Source organism: Stegodyphus dumicola, chromosome 1 (assembly GCF_044657685.1).
Source record: "Stegodyphus dumicola isolate Sdum_Otavi_A_Nest chromosome 1, ASM4465768v1".
Classification (NCBI taxonomy): domain Eukaryota; kingdom Metazoa; phylum Arthropoda; class Arachnida; order Araneae; family Eresidae; genus Stegodyphus; species Stegodyphus dumicola.
Window position 1 is genome coordinate 97,588,903 of NC_140768.1, and position 14,750 is coordinate 97,603,652.

Consider the following 14,750-nt stretch of genomic DNA (forward strand, 5'->3'; position numbering starts at 1 on the left):
TTGTTCAAAAAGGACAAATAAAAATTTTTTAAAAAAATTCTTGTTCATGTAAAGGAGGAACTGCTGGCTGTTGTAGGAAATTGTGTCGCTGTTTTATTGTATTGTGACAGGTAGCTGATTTTAACGTTCACTGATTGTAAACAAATGATTTCATATGTGTTTTACTTGGGATTTCTAGAAAATCTGTGCAGTCAAAAGTGTCTTTTTTTCCCCATAAAAATGATATTGAATCATTATATGTATACTAAAAATATATTGATCTATTATATGCATCTATTGTATTTATTATACACATGATAGCACTAATCATCAAATGCAATTTTAGAATATCAACAAGCAAAGCACTTAAAAATGAAAAAAAGACACTTGTTATAGAACTATTAATATTCTGTATGTATTATAGAAAATACATGCAATGAATAATACCATGACCAAACATTTCAAAAGAAAAAAAAAAAAAAAAAAGCAGATTAAGTATTACCTACCTCAGTATTTGAGAAAGCAATTGTGGCATATAACATGCAGTTAACTTTTGATTACATGATATTACAAGCATTTTCTTTAGTTTTGTCCTACAAGTGGTTTAAACAACTCAATACTGGTAGTTTAATCTCAGCTCAAATCCTGGTGAACAAGCTGGCTGTGCAGTTTTTATTTTTTTGCATGTGTTTTGTGAATACGAACCAGTTTTCCCTATAAAGTTCTTCATAAAAGCATTCTTCTTCAGGCTGATAACCAATGTGCTTAGCCATATTCAAATAGCCTAATCTAACCTTACCTTTTCTTTAGATTCTTTATTCACATGTTATATCTTTATCTGTTAAGATTTGTTCATAACAGGATCACCAGGCTTCTACCAATCTGGCAGGAGCATACTCAAAACATGTCAAAACCATGTGATTTATAACAAAATCGATCATGTTGTCCTTGCAAACCTTTATAAATGTTCCAAATTTTCTTAATAATCTTATTATTTAGAAATGTGTTTATTGTTGTTTTTATATGAACAAAAGCATTTAAATATATCAATTTTAAAAATAATGGAAGTGTTCTTTTAATCAGTTTTGCTTTTCTAATGCTGTTTTTAATTAATAACTTTATATCTGAGCCAAAAATTCAAGAATAAGTCTATTAAAAAGGTCTGTGTGATAAGTCTATTAATTAATTACATTGTATGAACTTCAACATCTTTGAATATGAAACACCGAACTAACACTTTGAATATGAAACATTCTATATGAAAACACAGAGTCCATTCCAATCTAATAGAAGAATAAATTATACTTACGAATTCACAGTACGAGCTTCTCTGTATTATATTACACAAAGATTAGAAACCAAGTCTCCACATAGGAAATCTTACACTGATATGATGGTCTTGTATTGAAACAGAATTGTAGCAACATAGATGATATGAATCACATTATGCCAAAGAATTATTTCATCCTAAATAAATTATAGCATTTAGTTTAACCAAAGACTCACAAAACAAAATTTCAGATTTGGGTTAATCTTTGGATTATGGTAACTTAACGATTTTTTGGCTAAAATTTGGCGACCAACCCTGCTACAGCAACCTGCTAGTTTTTGTTCGGACGCCATTTTGTTTTCAAGAAGTAAAGGCATGTTTTTTTTTTACTCAACATTTCCAACAATCTGCTAGCCGAATTACGCTTATGCTAGAACTTTTATGGAATAAAAGTGCTTAATCATGACGAAGATTAGGTGCGAAATTGGGACAAAGGGCAGAATCGCCCACTGCTTGCCGCGTTTTTACGAATTGCACATACACGGTATCATCCATGTACACGTCAACCTATTTTCACTTAAAAAACATCCTAGAATTGCACAAAAATGGCATTGCGCACACTCTTGACTGTATCCATATTCCAAAGATTAGCCCAGATTTGTTGTAAAATTGGTGTCATGTTTTTCCCTATGCTATAATAACTCCACACATTATCTACATATTTTCTTGTCAGTCAAGAATATTGATGGAAATATAGTCCTTTCAAAAATTATTGTAACAGATATTTCTTTTTAAGTTACATGATCAACAGAAACTATAGAGATATAGCATATAAAAAAACCTTGAAAAATTATTTGTGGAAATTTGGGAGGAACAGATGCTATTTATTTGGTTAGATAATCAACAGATAAAAGTGGTTTATTAAGTATTTCTCAGTGTTATATGAAACTACCGAGAATTTATGAGTATGTTTTGATATCATGCTTATCCATTATTGGGGCTAACGTACATTGTTATCAGTTTTTGTTAGCCAAAAATGGTCGAAAGTAGAGTAAAAATATTAGGAGTTTGATGATAATCATCAGTATACCATAATGTATTTGCATAGAAATATAATACCCAGCAGCCAAAAATAAATTAAACTTATCAAATGAATTTTAGTATGCCATAATGGTTTCATGGGAAAATATAGCATACCTCTTAAACAACTACAATCATTATATACAACAGCCGTTTCATTATAAAAAAGGCATAAATTATATTAATCAGATAAAATTTTTTGTAAGAGCTTCACTATCTGGTTATAATTCTTAAGCAAACAAGAAGCCATTTCCAGTACCATAATATAATTTTCAAAAGAACTATCCCATTCCATCGCAGAATATTAAAAGCGTTTTGGTAGAAACAAGAAATTTTATGGTAATTTTCCAACCATATTCTAATATTCAGATTGTAGATTTTAAAATTTTATCATTTAAAAAGTACAATTTCATAGAATGCAAATTTTGGTACTTTTCTGTTTCGCCAGCGCAAATCACGCCAAGCAGACTTTATTAGCGACAACACACAGTATACACATAAAAATATAGACAAATATTAGTTCTAAGAATTTTTTATTTTAAAGGTATAAACATTTAAATGTCATTTAAAATTTTGTAAAAAAGCCAATAAATTTTCAAAAAGACATTAATTTAAGAATTTACTATGCTTTCATGGTAAAACGTCCTAATTCGCCGGTTCACATCACGTGACCCAAGTGATCTCATTTCACGTAAAGTACACTACAAAAATTCAATTCTCTCAGTAATTATCTACATTAATTTCAAGTTAAATCTTGATTTGGAATACAAGTTTAAATGCAAGAATTATTTCAGTTTGTACGATTTCAATAGCTTAATCAGAAATTATGTAAAACCACAGTGCTTTACTTTGCTAGTGCATACTGATTAGAATTAATGAATTTAACCTTTGCCTTTTCTATATTTTTGCCATCGGGTGAGCGGTATGATAGCATCCTAATTCACATAATTACCACCTGCGAAGACCACCAGCGGCCGAGCGGTAACACCACTGAACACTGGTAGTTCGGTCCGAGGTTCGAATCCTGCGAACGGGCTGGCTGCATGGGTGTTTTTGTGGTTTTCCCCATGTGTAACTTGTATACGAGCCAGTTTTCCTTATAAAGTCCTCCACAAAGGCATATAGCCTCCAACTAAGTTCTTAGAATGAAGATTTTCATTTTTTTTAGATAAAATGTTTGTCATTTTTTGATTATTAATTTCTTAAAAATAAAGTTTCACTACATTTAAAAAATATTTTATATAATTTTGTTACAAATAGATTATAGATCTTATTATTAAAGTCTCATTCAGAAAGTTTACTTTTAATTAATGGATAGAGCCCTATTTCAATGAAAATCATAAGTGTACGAACACTTTGGGAACCACTGTAGTTCTATTAGCAACTCGAAATATATATTGTGATATATTCTAAAAGCAAAATCATGTAAAACATAATGTTATAAATTAAATGTATATAACAAATATATAAAGCTCTATAATGAATAATGATCATAACCGTAAAATAAATGTGAACACACGTTATATCACGGTAAATAACACTGCTGTGAAATGAAGAATATTTCATTAGAAATTTACCTTTTATATATATTTGATAACAAAATGTTATGAAAACAGGTTATGCAACTTAAGAAACAAGTTATATGAAATGCCCGTTAAGTTACTGCAATATCATGACACCGTAAATAAGCATATCATAAGACTTATTACCAAGATAAATATAATTTGTTCTTTCTTTTACATCATCTTTTTTATCATTCATTCTTTTACATTTAAGTTTTTCTTTAAAAATTTTAGCACTAAATGCAAAAACAAATTTATTATCGGTGCCTTTGATGCAAGGTCACACGAAGATAAACGTGATTTAGCAAATTTCTGAAAACATTAAAATCAAAAGTGTTAAATTACAGCAACATCTATTAAACTATTTTTTTAAGCAATTGCCTGGTAAATTTTAACTTTTATATAAAAACTGAATTAAATTACAAATAAGTGACTAAGCTTGTACAGTATTCATGTTCATACATTGGAAATAAATTGCACTTAAATGAAAGAACTGGAAATATAGTCTGCATGATGCATAAAATATGATCAAATCTATTTGTTAAATATTTGAATAAATGCTTACTTTTAGGGATGTAGCTAGAGAGGGACAGTTTTATATGTCACTAGCGGGCAAGCCCGCTACATGAGGGAAGGGATGCTTTCGTGGAGCGCCCGCTTTATTCACGTTAGGTCACTTGATTTACATATGCAATCACAAGATATACGCTAGCTCGCATGATAGCTAGCGGGTAAGCCCACCATTTGAGCGGCCTGGAGCCTGCTTTCATTGGCCTTTATTCGAAAGTTGGACCAAACTACCAGTGATGCCCGCTTTCATTCAACGGGATTTAAAATTTGAAGCAAACTACCAGTGTTCAGCGATTTTTTTCCTGGGCTGCGCCCGCTGTATTCACATATGCATCCACAATTTCTGGACAGTATGCCGGGATTCGAAAGTTGGACCGAACTACCAGTATTCGGGATTTTACCCAGGCTGCACCCGCTTTATTGACGTTATGCATTCACAAGATACTGCCAACATGTTACACATGCGGAAAATCACGAAAACACCTATGCAGTCAGCCCGCTTGCTGGGATTCGAAAATGGACCGAACTACCAGAGTTAGCGCTTTATTCACGTATGCATACAGAAGATAGTGCTTAAACGATACACATGTGTAAAATCAAGAAAACACCCATGGAATCAGCCCGTTTGCCGGGATCGAAAGTTGGACCGAACTACCAGTGTTCATCAGTTTTGCACGAATATGCATCCAGAAGACACTGCATACACGATACACATGCAGATTTTTATATATCATTCTAAAAAATAACTTAAGATTGATTTGCAACATTTTGTATAAATAAAGATATTTTTACCAAAGAATTAATATTATTTTCAGAATTTTTACTGTCGCACTAAATGTAGAAGCTGGACAATTTGAATATTTCATCTAGCCTCTTCATTTAATGATTTAATGTATTTTTACTCCTCCGAAATATTTTAATGACAAATTTATTCATTCATTTACAATGTTTATCAGATAATATCAAATCAATATGTATATCTGGTGTCACCAAAGGTTTTATTATCTTTAGCATTTTTTATATGTATTATAATTTTCTTAGTAAAAGTGCTGTATGCAAACAATTACATACTGGCAATGAAAATTTTGAGATTGTGCCAGTAAAAAAAAAAAAAAAAAAAAAAATCGCTAAATCTTCTTAGCACTGATGAGGCATCCAATATGCATATATTTTCGATGAGGCTTATAGTTACAGGTATCAACACCACATAGAATCGACACCAATTCTAGTTACGAACATATAAGCAACACGATAATATCAAATTTTTATAAGGACAAGAGGTAAGAGACAATAGGTAAGAGAATTAATGCATATTTGCCCCAGAAATACAATTAAGACAGAATATGTTTGAGATAATAAATATGGTTGCATCTTTAAATAACTATGCAAAATCTTATTTCTTGCAACTAAAAGGCTGTGTATTCATGTATTATTCTTATTCTACTAAATGTTCTACACATTCTTATTCTACTAAATAAAAGCTTGTTTATTTGCTTTTATTTGCTAACCTGTATAACTGTATACACATGTCTGTGTACGCTGTTTAATTTACTCCAAAGTTATTTAGTTATATGCAATCATATTTTGAATAATGGCTGAGAAATGAAATTACTTAAAAGTCTCTCCCCTATCAATATTTATCACTGAACAAATACTTGGGTGTTTTACATTACAGAACAACAGATTTTCTCGAAAAAGATACATGTGCCCGTTTGATACTTCAAGTGAGAAAAAATACTTTCATCATTAGCTAATTTTCACCATGGATAAATTTTTTTAAGCTACTTTACAAACTTTTTATTACTAATACTTACTTCAAAACGAACACTGCTATAAAAGATAAGAAAAAACATTTAACTGTGCTCAGCGAGTAACAACGGTATGTATATCATTTTATAAGAAATTGTTTGGTGCATGCTATTCTATAGTGGAAAAGATTTGATATCTGTAATACTTTTTATACTATTACTCATACTAGATCATCATACCTATTTTCTGAACTGGAAATTTTTTATGCTAACTATCCTGAACCACTGTAAACAGTTCTAAATAGTTTAACAGGAAATGACTCACACACAGAAATTTCAACATTACTAGAATATGAAATTCAAAGTTCATCATTAACGTTAAAATAATTAACTTTTACTTTTATATGTGTCATTCTATAAATTTTCATTTAAATCATTGCTAACATAAACTGAAACACAATTTAAATTTCTGCAGGTAAAATATGCATGAAAGCATAATTGTATATGTATATTAATAATATTTAAGAGATTAATGAGCTATAATGATTTATACTTCAATACACTAATATGCATGTTTACTTTCGAAGAATACACATACACGTTTATATGTATGATACACGAGAAAGAAATTTTGCATATATATAAAGAAAACTTTTCTTACGAGAAAAAATGTAATCAGTTTTTTTTTTTTTTTTTTTTTAAATGCTTAGAACGCACGTTCATATAATGTCCCACTTTCTTTCCAATTCGAAATACGCGAATCCACCCTCTTCGTTTTGCTATCTCGTTCGATATTTTTCGAACCAAGAATGCGATAGAAGCATAACTCAGGTTCCTTGCAAGCTCGTGATTTACACTGATGTACACAACAAAACATGCGGTCTGTACTTCTTTTTAAGTTATACATATGCCCACAACAATAAAAAATAAAACGTTTAATTACTTTTCGATCACAACACGCTTCACAAACTAGACAACATTGTCAAACGTAAATACCGAGCTTTAATGTTTCCACCTTTTAGCCACTAGATGGCGTATCAGAGCGCTGGAATCGCGGATAGAGAAAGCGGTAGATGAGTCAGAAATGTATATTGATCTATGGATATCTTTAAAACAGAAGCTAGAAACACTAGTGAGTGAACAATTATCTTCTAAAAATGAAAATTTGAACATTATTTCGCAGCCGAACACTTTATTACGTTACCAAAAATAAAATTACCTACTTTTGACGGTAGTGTACGAAATTGGCTATACTTTTGGGGTCAGTTTCAAAAAATTGATGAGGAGATTAATATCGATTTTCACGATAATTTTTCGTATTTATCTCAAGCAATGAAAAAAGGCAGTCCTGCTGAAGAATTAATTAAGAGCTATCCCCCAGGGGGTAATAGTTACGAAAAAGCTTTAAAACAGCTGAAAATGCGTTTCGGCAGAGAGGAACTATTGATTCAGGTATATGTCAGAGACTTATTAGTATTAGTTCTTCAAAAACAGAACACTTCTAAAAATTCATTAAGAAAATTGTTCGATCAACTTGAGAGTAAACTGCGATCACTTGAATTATTAGGTGTTACTAGGGAAAAATATGCTGCAATGCTTTTTCCACTAGTTGAATCATCATTACCCGAAGAAACTTGTTGCTTGGCAGCGCTATAGATCTGCTCATCGTAGAATTCGAGAAGTGAATTTAGATGATTCAGACGAAAGTAAAACTATAATTGAGAAAAGTGATTTAGAATGCATTTTAGAATTTTTACAAGCCAAAGTCGAAGCTGAAGAACGCATTTTTTTAGCCTCTCAAAGTTTCAACACATCGAAACCAAAAGCAGAAGTAAAACATAATCTTTCCTATGAGAAAAAGATAATAAAGAACAAATGTAAGAGCAGAAAGTTTTCAAATATACCTAGTACAACAGACCTTCTAACTTCATCTCAAGTATCAAAACAGTGTATATTCTGTTCTAATTCACATTTTTCTGGAGACTTTCTAAAGGTAAGAAAAATACCTTTAAGCAGAGGGAGTCACTGGTTAAACAATCTCACAAGTGTTTTTTATGTTTGAAATCTGGACATTCAGTCAAGGATTGTAACTTGAAAGCTGGTTGCTTGTGTTGTGGTAAAAAACGCCATATTCTTCTGTGTAGAAAGATGCACCAAATAACTATGTCAAAAAACGAAGAATCACCTGAAGTTGAAAAGAAAACTGAGATTAGTGCTGAAGTGGATCAAGCTCTTTCCAATTTATCTTCTACTCCGGACGTAATGCTTCAAACATTCAAAGTTATAATTAGAAGTAATGGGAAAAAACACGTCGCAAGAGCTATTATCGATACTGTTTCACAGCGATCATATTTATTAAGAAGTACAGCTAAAGAAATGAAGTATGAACCTCAGAGTTGTGAATATTTACAACACTCTTTATTTGGAGGGAAGGACTCAGGGATATGCAAGCATGATGTATACACTTTATATTTATCGAGTGTGCATAATTATAATTGCAACTTTAAAGTTCTTAGTCAACAAATTATTTGTAAGTCAGTGCCACCTACTGTCAACAAGCTTTGTCTGAAAGAGTTAGCAGCCTGTAATATAAATATTGTGGATGATTGTCAAAATCCTATTGAGATTCTTATTGGGGCTGATGTAGCTGGAAAACTCATGACAGGTGGTTGTCGTAAGTTGCTTTGTGGTCTCGTAGCTATTGAGACCAAATTTGGATGGTCAGTTATGGGACGAATGCCGAATACTTCGAAAAGTGAGTTTTCATCATCGTTCTTAGTTACATCCTTGTTATCTACTGTGGAGAGCATAACAGATCTATGGACTTTGGACACACTTGGGATCACTGACCCATCAGTCTAGAAAAACCAGACTGAACTGCAAGAAGCTGCTTGGGTTACGTTTTCTAAATACAGTTCGTATAGTCGATGATAGTTTCGAGGTTGATTTGCCCTGGTTGGAATATCATCCACCACTAACAGACTATTTTGACTTAGCCGAGAGAAGACTGAACAAAACTGTTAAACGTCTTAAAATCGAGTCCAATTATGAAGCTTATGGAGATGTTTTCAAGGAATGGCTAGAAGAGGGAGTAATTGAAGAGGCTGATAAAAATTATCAAGAGCAAGTTATTTACCTTCCTCATCGAGAAGTTATCAAAGAGAATAGCACTACAAAACTCCGACCGGTATTTGACGTTTCGGCCAAAGTAAAGGGATTTCCTAGTCTTAATAACTGCTTAGAAAAAGGCATAAATCTAATAGAACAGCTTCCGAGTATTTTAACACGCTTTCGAAAAGAAGAGATTGATGTTATTGCTGATATACGAAGAGTTCTTCAAATAAGTGTTTCACCTACTGATAGAGACTTTTTGCGGCTTGATAGTGATGGTCAACTGAAAGTGTACAGTCACTGCCGTGTAGTTTTTCGTGTAGCAAGTAGCCCCTCTCTTCTAAACTCTACTATTCAGCTTCACCTACAAACTGTTTTAGAGAAAATAGAAACCGGTGAATCCTTATATACAAAAGGTGTCATTCAAAAACTTATGCATAGTTTTTATGTTGACAATTGTGTCAGTTTATCAGGATTTGTGTTCCTCTTTACTTGCTTTGGAAACATGAACTGTCCTGACTCGGAACAGGGAGCTTACTAAAGCTATGTTCAATAAATTGTGAAGTAGACAATACACACAGGAAGGGTATACGAAACCCTTTATTTTTCTATCTTTACAGCGATTTCCGGAACTTCGGAATACAGAGACCAACCACTTGTGGTCTAAACGTAAGAATATAAAAATACTAACTAAAAACTCTAACTAAAACTAACTTTGGATTAATATACAAGTGCCTAACTTCAAGATTGGCCGTTATTTAACAAAATCCGTATGTAGTACAGAGAGCTGCTAAAACTACGATACGTTTGAACTATCAAGAGGATTATACCTCTGGCCTTGAAGGCAACCAGCAACCGAGTAAAACTACTATGGCAAGCGGCCTGCTTCTAATAACTCCTTCCTCTCTCTTGCTTGGCAAAAAGCCGCAACTTAAGTACTTGGCGTTAGCAAGACAGATTTGCATAAAAAAGTTAAAGCTTTTAATTCTGGCCGGAAGTAGAAAATAAGAAGTGATAGTAAAGATTTAAAACAAAATAAACGTTAGTAAAACTTAGGATCCTTACAAGTTGGGTTAAAAATGAAGAACTCAATCATTTTATTAGTGTATCAACTGAGGTAATGGCTGAGAGAAAATTTGAGCTTAGAGGGTGGGATTTCAATGATATTAATGCTGATGCTTCTGCTGATACAAATGTGCTCGGTTTAATATGGAATAAAAAATCTGACACTCTAAGAATAAACACTGGTAGTATAAAAGACTTATGTTTTGAAAAAGTGACTAAGCGCTTAATCTTATCTACAGCTCATAGATTGTTTGATCCTCTTGGTATGTGTTGTCCTGTTATCCTTATCCCTAAGTTATTGCTTCAAGAAACTTGGAAGCAGAAGATAACATGGGATGAAGAAGTTGATACCTGTACGAGAACTACATTTTTAAAATGGTTGAAAGATATTGACTATCTGGAAAAGATCCGTTTTCCAAGATATTTTGGTTCAAGGAGTACGAGTGAAAATACTTCAGTACATATTTTCTGTGATGCCAGTAAGCATGCTTATGCCGTGGCTGCTTTCATTCGTATAAAAACTTTTGATTCTACTAAAGTACAACTGATACAAGCCAGGAGTAGAGTTACACCAACTGGAAAAGAAGAAACTACTATCGCGAGATTGGAATTACTTGCAGCTACTATAACGTCTCGCCTTTCGTCCTCAATTTTGTCTGTGATACAGAATGAAGAAGTTTACTTCTGGACAGATTCTTCTACTGTTTTAGCCTGAATAACGAGAGAAGAAGCCTGGAGTGTATTTGTCCAGAATAGGGTGAAGGAAATAAGAAGACTAACAAATAAAGATTTTTGGAGACATATTCCTGGTTGCATGAATCCAGCTGATCTTCCGAGTAGAGGTTGTTCAGCTCTCTGCTTATTGAAATCTCAGTGGTGGTTAAGTCCAAGTTGTCTTTACTTGCCTGAAGAAGATTGGCCTGAAGGTGACTTAAATTTAGATGAGACTGAGATTGTTAGAGAAAAGAAAAAGAGCATAGTTTCTTCTGTAACAAAATGTTTAGTTTCTGCATGCTTGGTTACGAAGAAAGACTGGTATTACAGATGTTTTTCCCAATACAAAAGGATAGTTAATCTAATTGCCTGGATCCTAAGATTCACCTCCAATTGTCGAACTGAAAAAACAGTGAGAAAGCATGTAAACCTTGACTCTGATGAAATTTTTGAGGCTGAGAAGTTATTGATCAAAATGGTTCAAGAAGATTGTTTTGTGAATGAAAAGGATGAGAAATTAAGAACTTTAGGAGTATTCAAGAATCAAACTGGAATTCTCAGACTAAAAACTAAACTTACCTTTCGTGAGGATACAGAAGACTTCGTGAGGATACAGAAAATGCCAGCTATTCTTCCATTCAATTATGAGGTTGTCAAGAGACTAGTGCGATACTATCATGAGAAAAATGCACATGCTGGTACTCAAATTTTAATAAATATTCTACGAGAGTGATTTTGGATTCTGAATGCTCGTAAAGCTGTGAGATCTATCATCAATCAATGCACAGTGTGTAGAAGATTTTCTGCAAAGAACCTAGAAACTGGTACTGGGGCTCCTCCAGAAGATAGATTACGAGAAGCAGCTGTATTTGAAATCTGTGGGGTTGATCTTGCGGGACCAGTAATCCTGAAAGGCAACAAGAAATCTTGGATTTGTTTATTCACCTGCGCCATTTATAGGGCAGTCCATTTAGAGTTGGTTGAATCGATGTCTACTGAGAGTTTTCTACGAGCTCTTAGAAGATTTATAGCTCTTAGAGGACGGAGATATACTGTGACAACGGAACCAATTTTGTTGGTGCTTCAAATGTACTTCAAGACTTAAACTGGAAGCAAATCACTGAAGACACATCTATACCACCAATTCATTGGAAGTTCAACCCACCAACTGCCTCCTGGTGGGGAGGCTGGTGGGAGAGATTGATAGGAATTCTTAAGAAATTGCTGAGACGAGTATTAGGAAGAGCTTCGCTAATTTCTGAAGAAATGAACACGACTCTCTGTGACTGTGAAGCAATAATTAATTCTCGTCCATTGACATATATAACTGAAAGTGATGCTACTTTAATGCCTTTAAGTCCATCTCTATTTCTGCAAGATAATCAAATAAGTGGTGTTCCAGATCTTGATGACATTGGGCATAAAAGTCTTAATAAGCGATTCAAATATAGAGAAAACTTGCAAAAGGATTTGAGAAACAGGTTTAGGTCTGAATATTTAGGAGCACTTATTCAAAAAGCAGGAACCAAAAAATCTGTGAAAGTGAATATTGGTGATATTGTATTGATAGGAAGTGATAACACCAAGTGAATCAATCGGCCATTAGGTATAAAAATTAAGATTCTTCCAGGAAAAGATGGAATTACAAGACTTGTCAAGCTTAAAACAGCTAATGGACACTTGCTAAGACCAATTCAAAGATTGTATCCACTTGAAGTTTCCAACGATGATCCCATTATTGAGAAATTTTCAACCGCGAAGGTGGGAGGTGAAACCTGTGCAAATTTTTCTTTTGATAACGTGTGTGGACTAGAACCTCAGATTCAATTCAGATTCAACCTCAGACAATTTTTAGAAAATATGTTGACGCTTTTGCTCTGCCAAAAGATGTTTTCATTACGTATTTCAGATTGCCAAAATTTAGAGTTATTTTAATTTGCGATGAACTGAGAGAGTATTTGGGGCCACATTCAGAAAACAAGAACCCAATTTCCACTGAAAGAAAGGTTATTTATACTATTCCTGATATTATATATAGGAATTGTAATTGTATGCTTTAAAAATGTAGAAGATAATAAGTTTATCAAGCACATAAACCTTCTTCATTTAATACAAATATAGACATCCGATAAGCTTCTACTTGATTTATGTATAGCAAGAATTACGTTTACTTTAAAATCTAACAGTTGAATACCTTACGAACAATATTGTGAACACAAAAAGAAATGTCGTTCACTATTGCGCGAAATTCACACTACTGTAAAATAAAAATAAAATATATACATATATAAAACTATAAAATAGCTTTATAATATTTTCAGCGGGTACTACTACTAGTGCGATACTTTTAAAAATAAGTTTTAGCTCAGAGGGGCTATTAATTTCGTTTTGCCATTTTGTGACGTTTCACTTTTCAAATCGTTGCCACCAAGTATTATCGCACTGTATTATATTTAAAGAAATTAAATAACGAGGAATCTTCATAAATGTATGAATGTTTCTCGTACTGTGATAAAACAACGGTACCTAGAGCCATGAAATTCTGAATAACGTAATCCTCCACCCTAATATAGGCATCTGGAGGCCCAAATTTGGAACTGGGAATTTGTTTTATTATCTATTTCATATTTTGTAAAACTTTAACGAATTTTTGATTAACAAACTAAACGAAAGCATTTATGAGTTTTTGATTAAGAAATCCAACGATTTCAAAGGAAGCAATGGCAACATTGTATGGGGAAAAAAAGAAAAAAACATTTTCATCTCTAGCGCGCGAGACTATGTATCGGAAATTCTAAAGATATGCTTTTTTAAAATTATATGATATTGCTGTTGAATTGAATTTTATGGTTTAAGTGCGAAGAACATGATATTTAATAAATAAAGGATACACGCAAAACGTTAAACAAATGGCCCTTTGCGAGTAATATAAAATCATAAGGCCTTCAGATTTTTTTTTTTTCTTTTTTTTGGTGTGTGTGTGTGTATTTTATTACATTTTAAAACTGGTTTCTAAGGAAGGACTTTCTAAGGAAAACTGGCTCGTATGCACGTTACACATGGGGAAAGCCAAGGAAACACCAATGCGGCCAGCTCGTTCGCAGGATTCGAACCTCGGACCAAACTACCTGCGTTCAGCGACTCTACCTCTCGGCAGCTGTTAGGCTTGTTAGCAGAATTATACTGCATTATTATTGTATTATGCTATAAGACTGAGGGTTTGTTCATGGAATAGTACTTTTGTAATCTATTAATATTAAAAAATCATTGTTTCTTTGCAAACTTAAAAAAAAAAAAAAAAATACTGTTCATAGCAGAGTTTTCATTTTTATATTGTAAAAGAGATATTGATTATTATTAGTTTTCTATTTAAAATGTGTCGAAACGCTGGTTTGACAAGGACTTCAACTGCAGGAGACCTACAATGATTATTTTTACTTTAGTACTTGCATTGTAAAAATAATATTACTATCTTTTAATTATTTTCACAGAATAAAATCTTTCGAGAAGGAAGAATATTTAAAATAAGCCGTTCTTATATATATAAAAAATTAAAATAACAGCAATGTAAATATTAAAAAAAAGGATAGATTGGTTTAATTTTGGTTATATATTTTATATTGAAAAAATATTTTCTTTCATGTCAGTTAT

The 14,750-nt window shown here is 32.6% G+C and overlaps 1 protein-coding gene across 4 annotated transcripts in view; it reads right to left on the bottom strand.

Moving 5' to 3' along the window:
• Polr3C (RNA polymerase III subunit C) overlaps positions 1-14,750 on the bottom strand; it is a 175,306-nt gene that overhangs the window by 124,880 nt on the left and 35,676 nt on the right. The window contains exons 1-2 of one of the 4 annotated variants that reach the window (XM_085817903.1): positions 6,871-7,230; positions 1,289-1,446 (exon numbers count right to left, since the gene is read on the bottom strand). The exons of 1 other annotated variant lie outside the window; for it this stretch is intronic. The gene's annotated coding sequence lies outside the window, so the exon portion shown is untranslated. Of the gene's footprint in view, positions 1-1,288; positions 1,447-6,870; positions 7,231-14,750 lie in introns of those variants that run through there. 2 more of the 4 variants (XM_085817907.1, XM_085817901.1) reach the window with 2 other exon arrangements.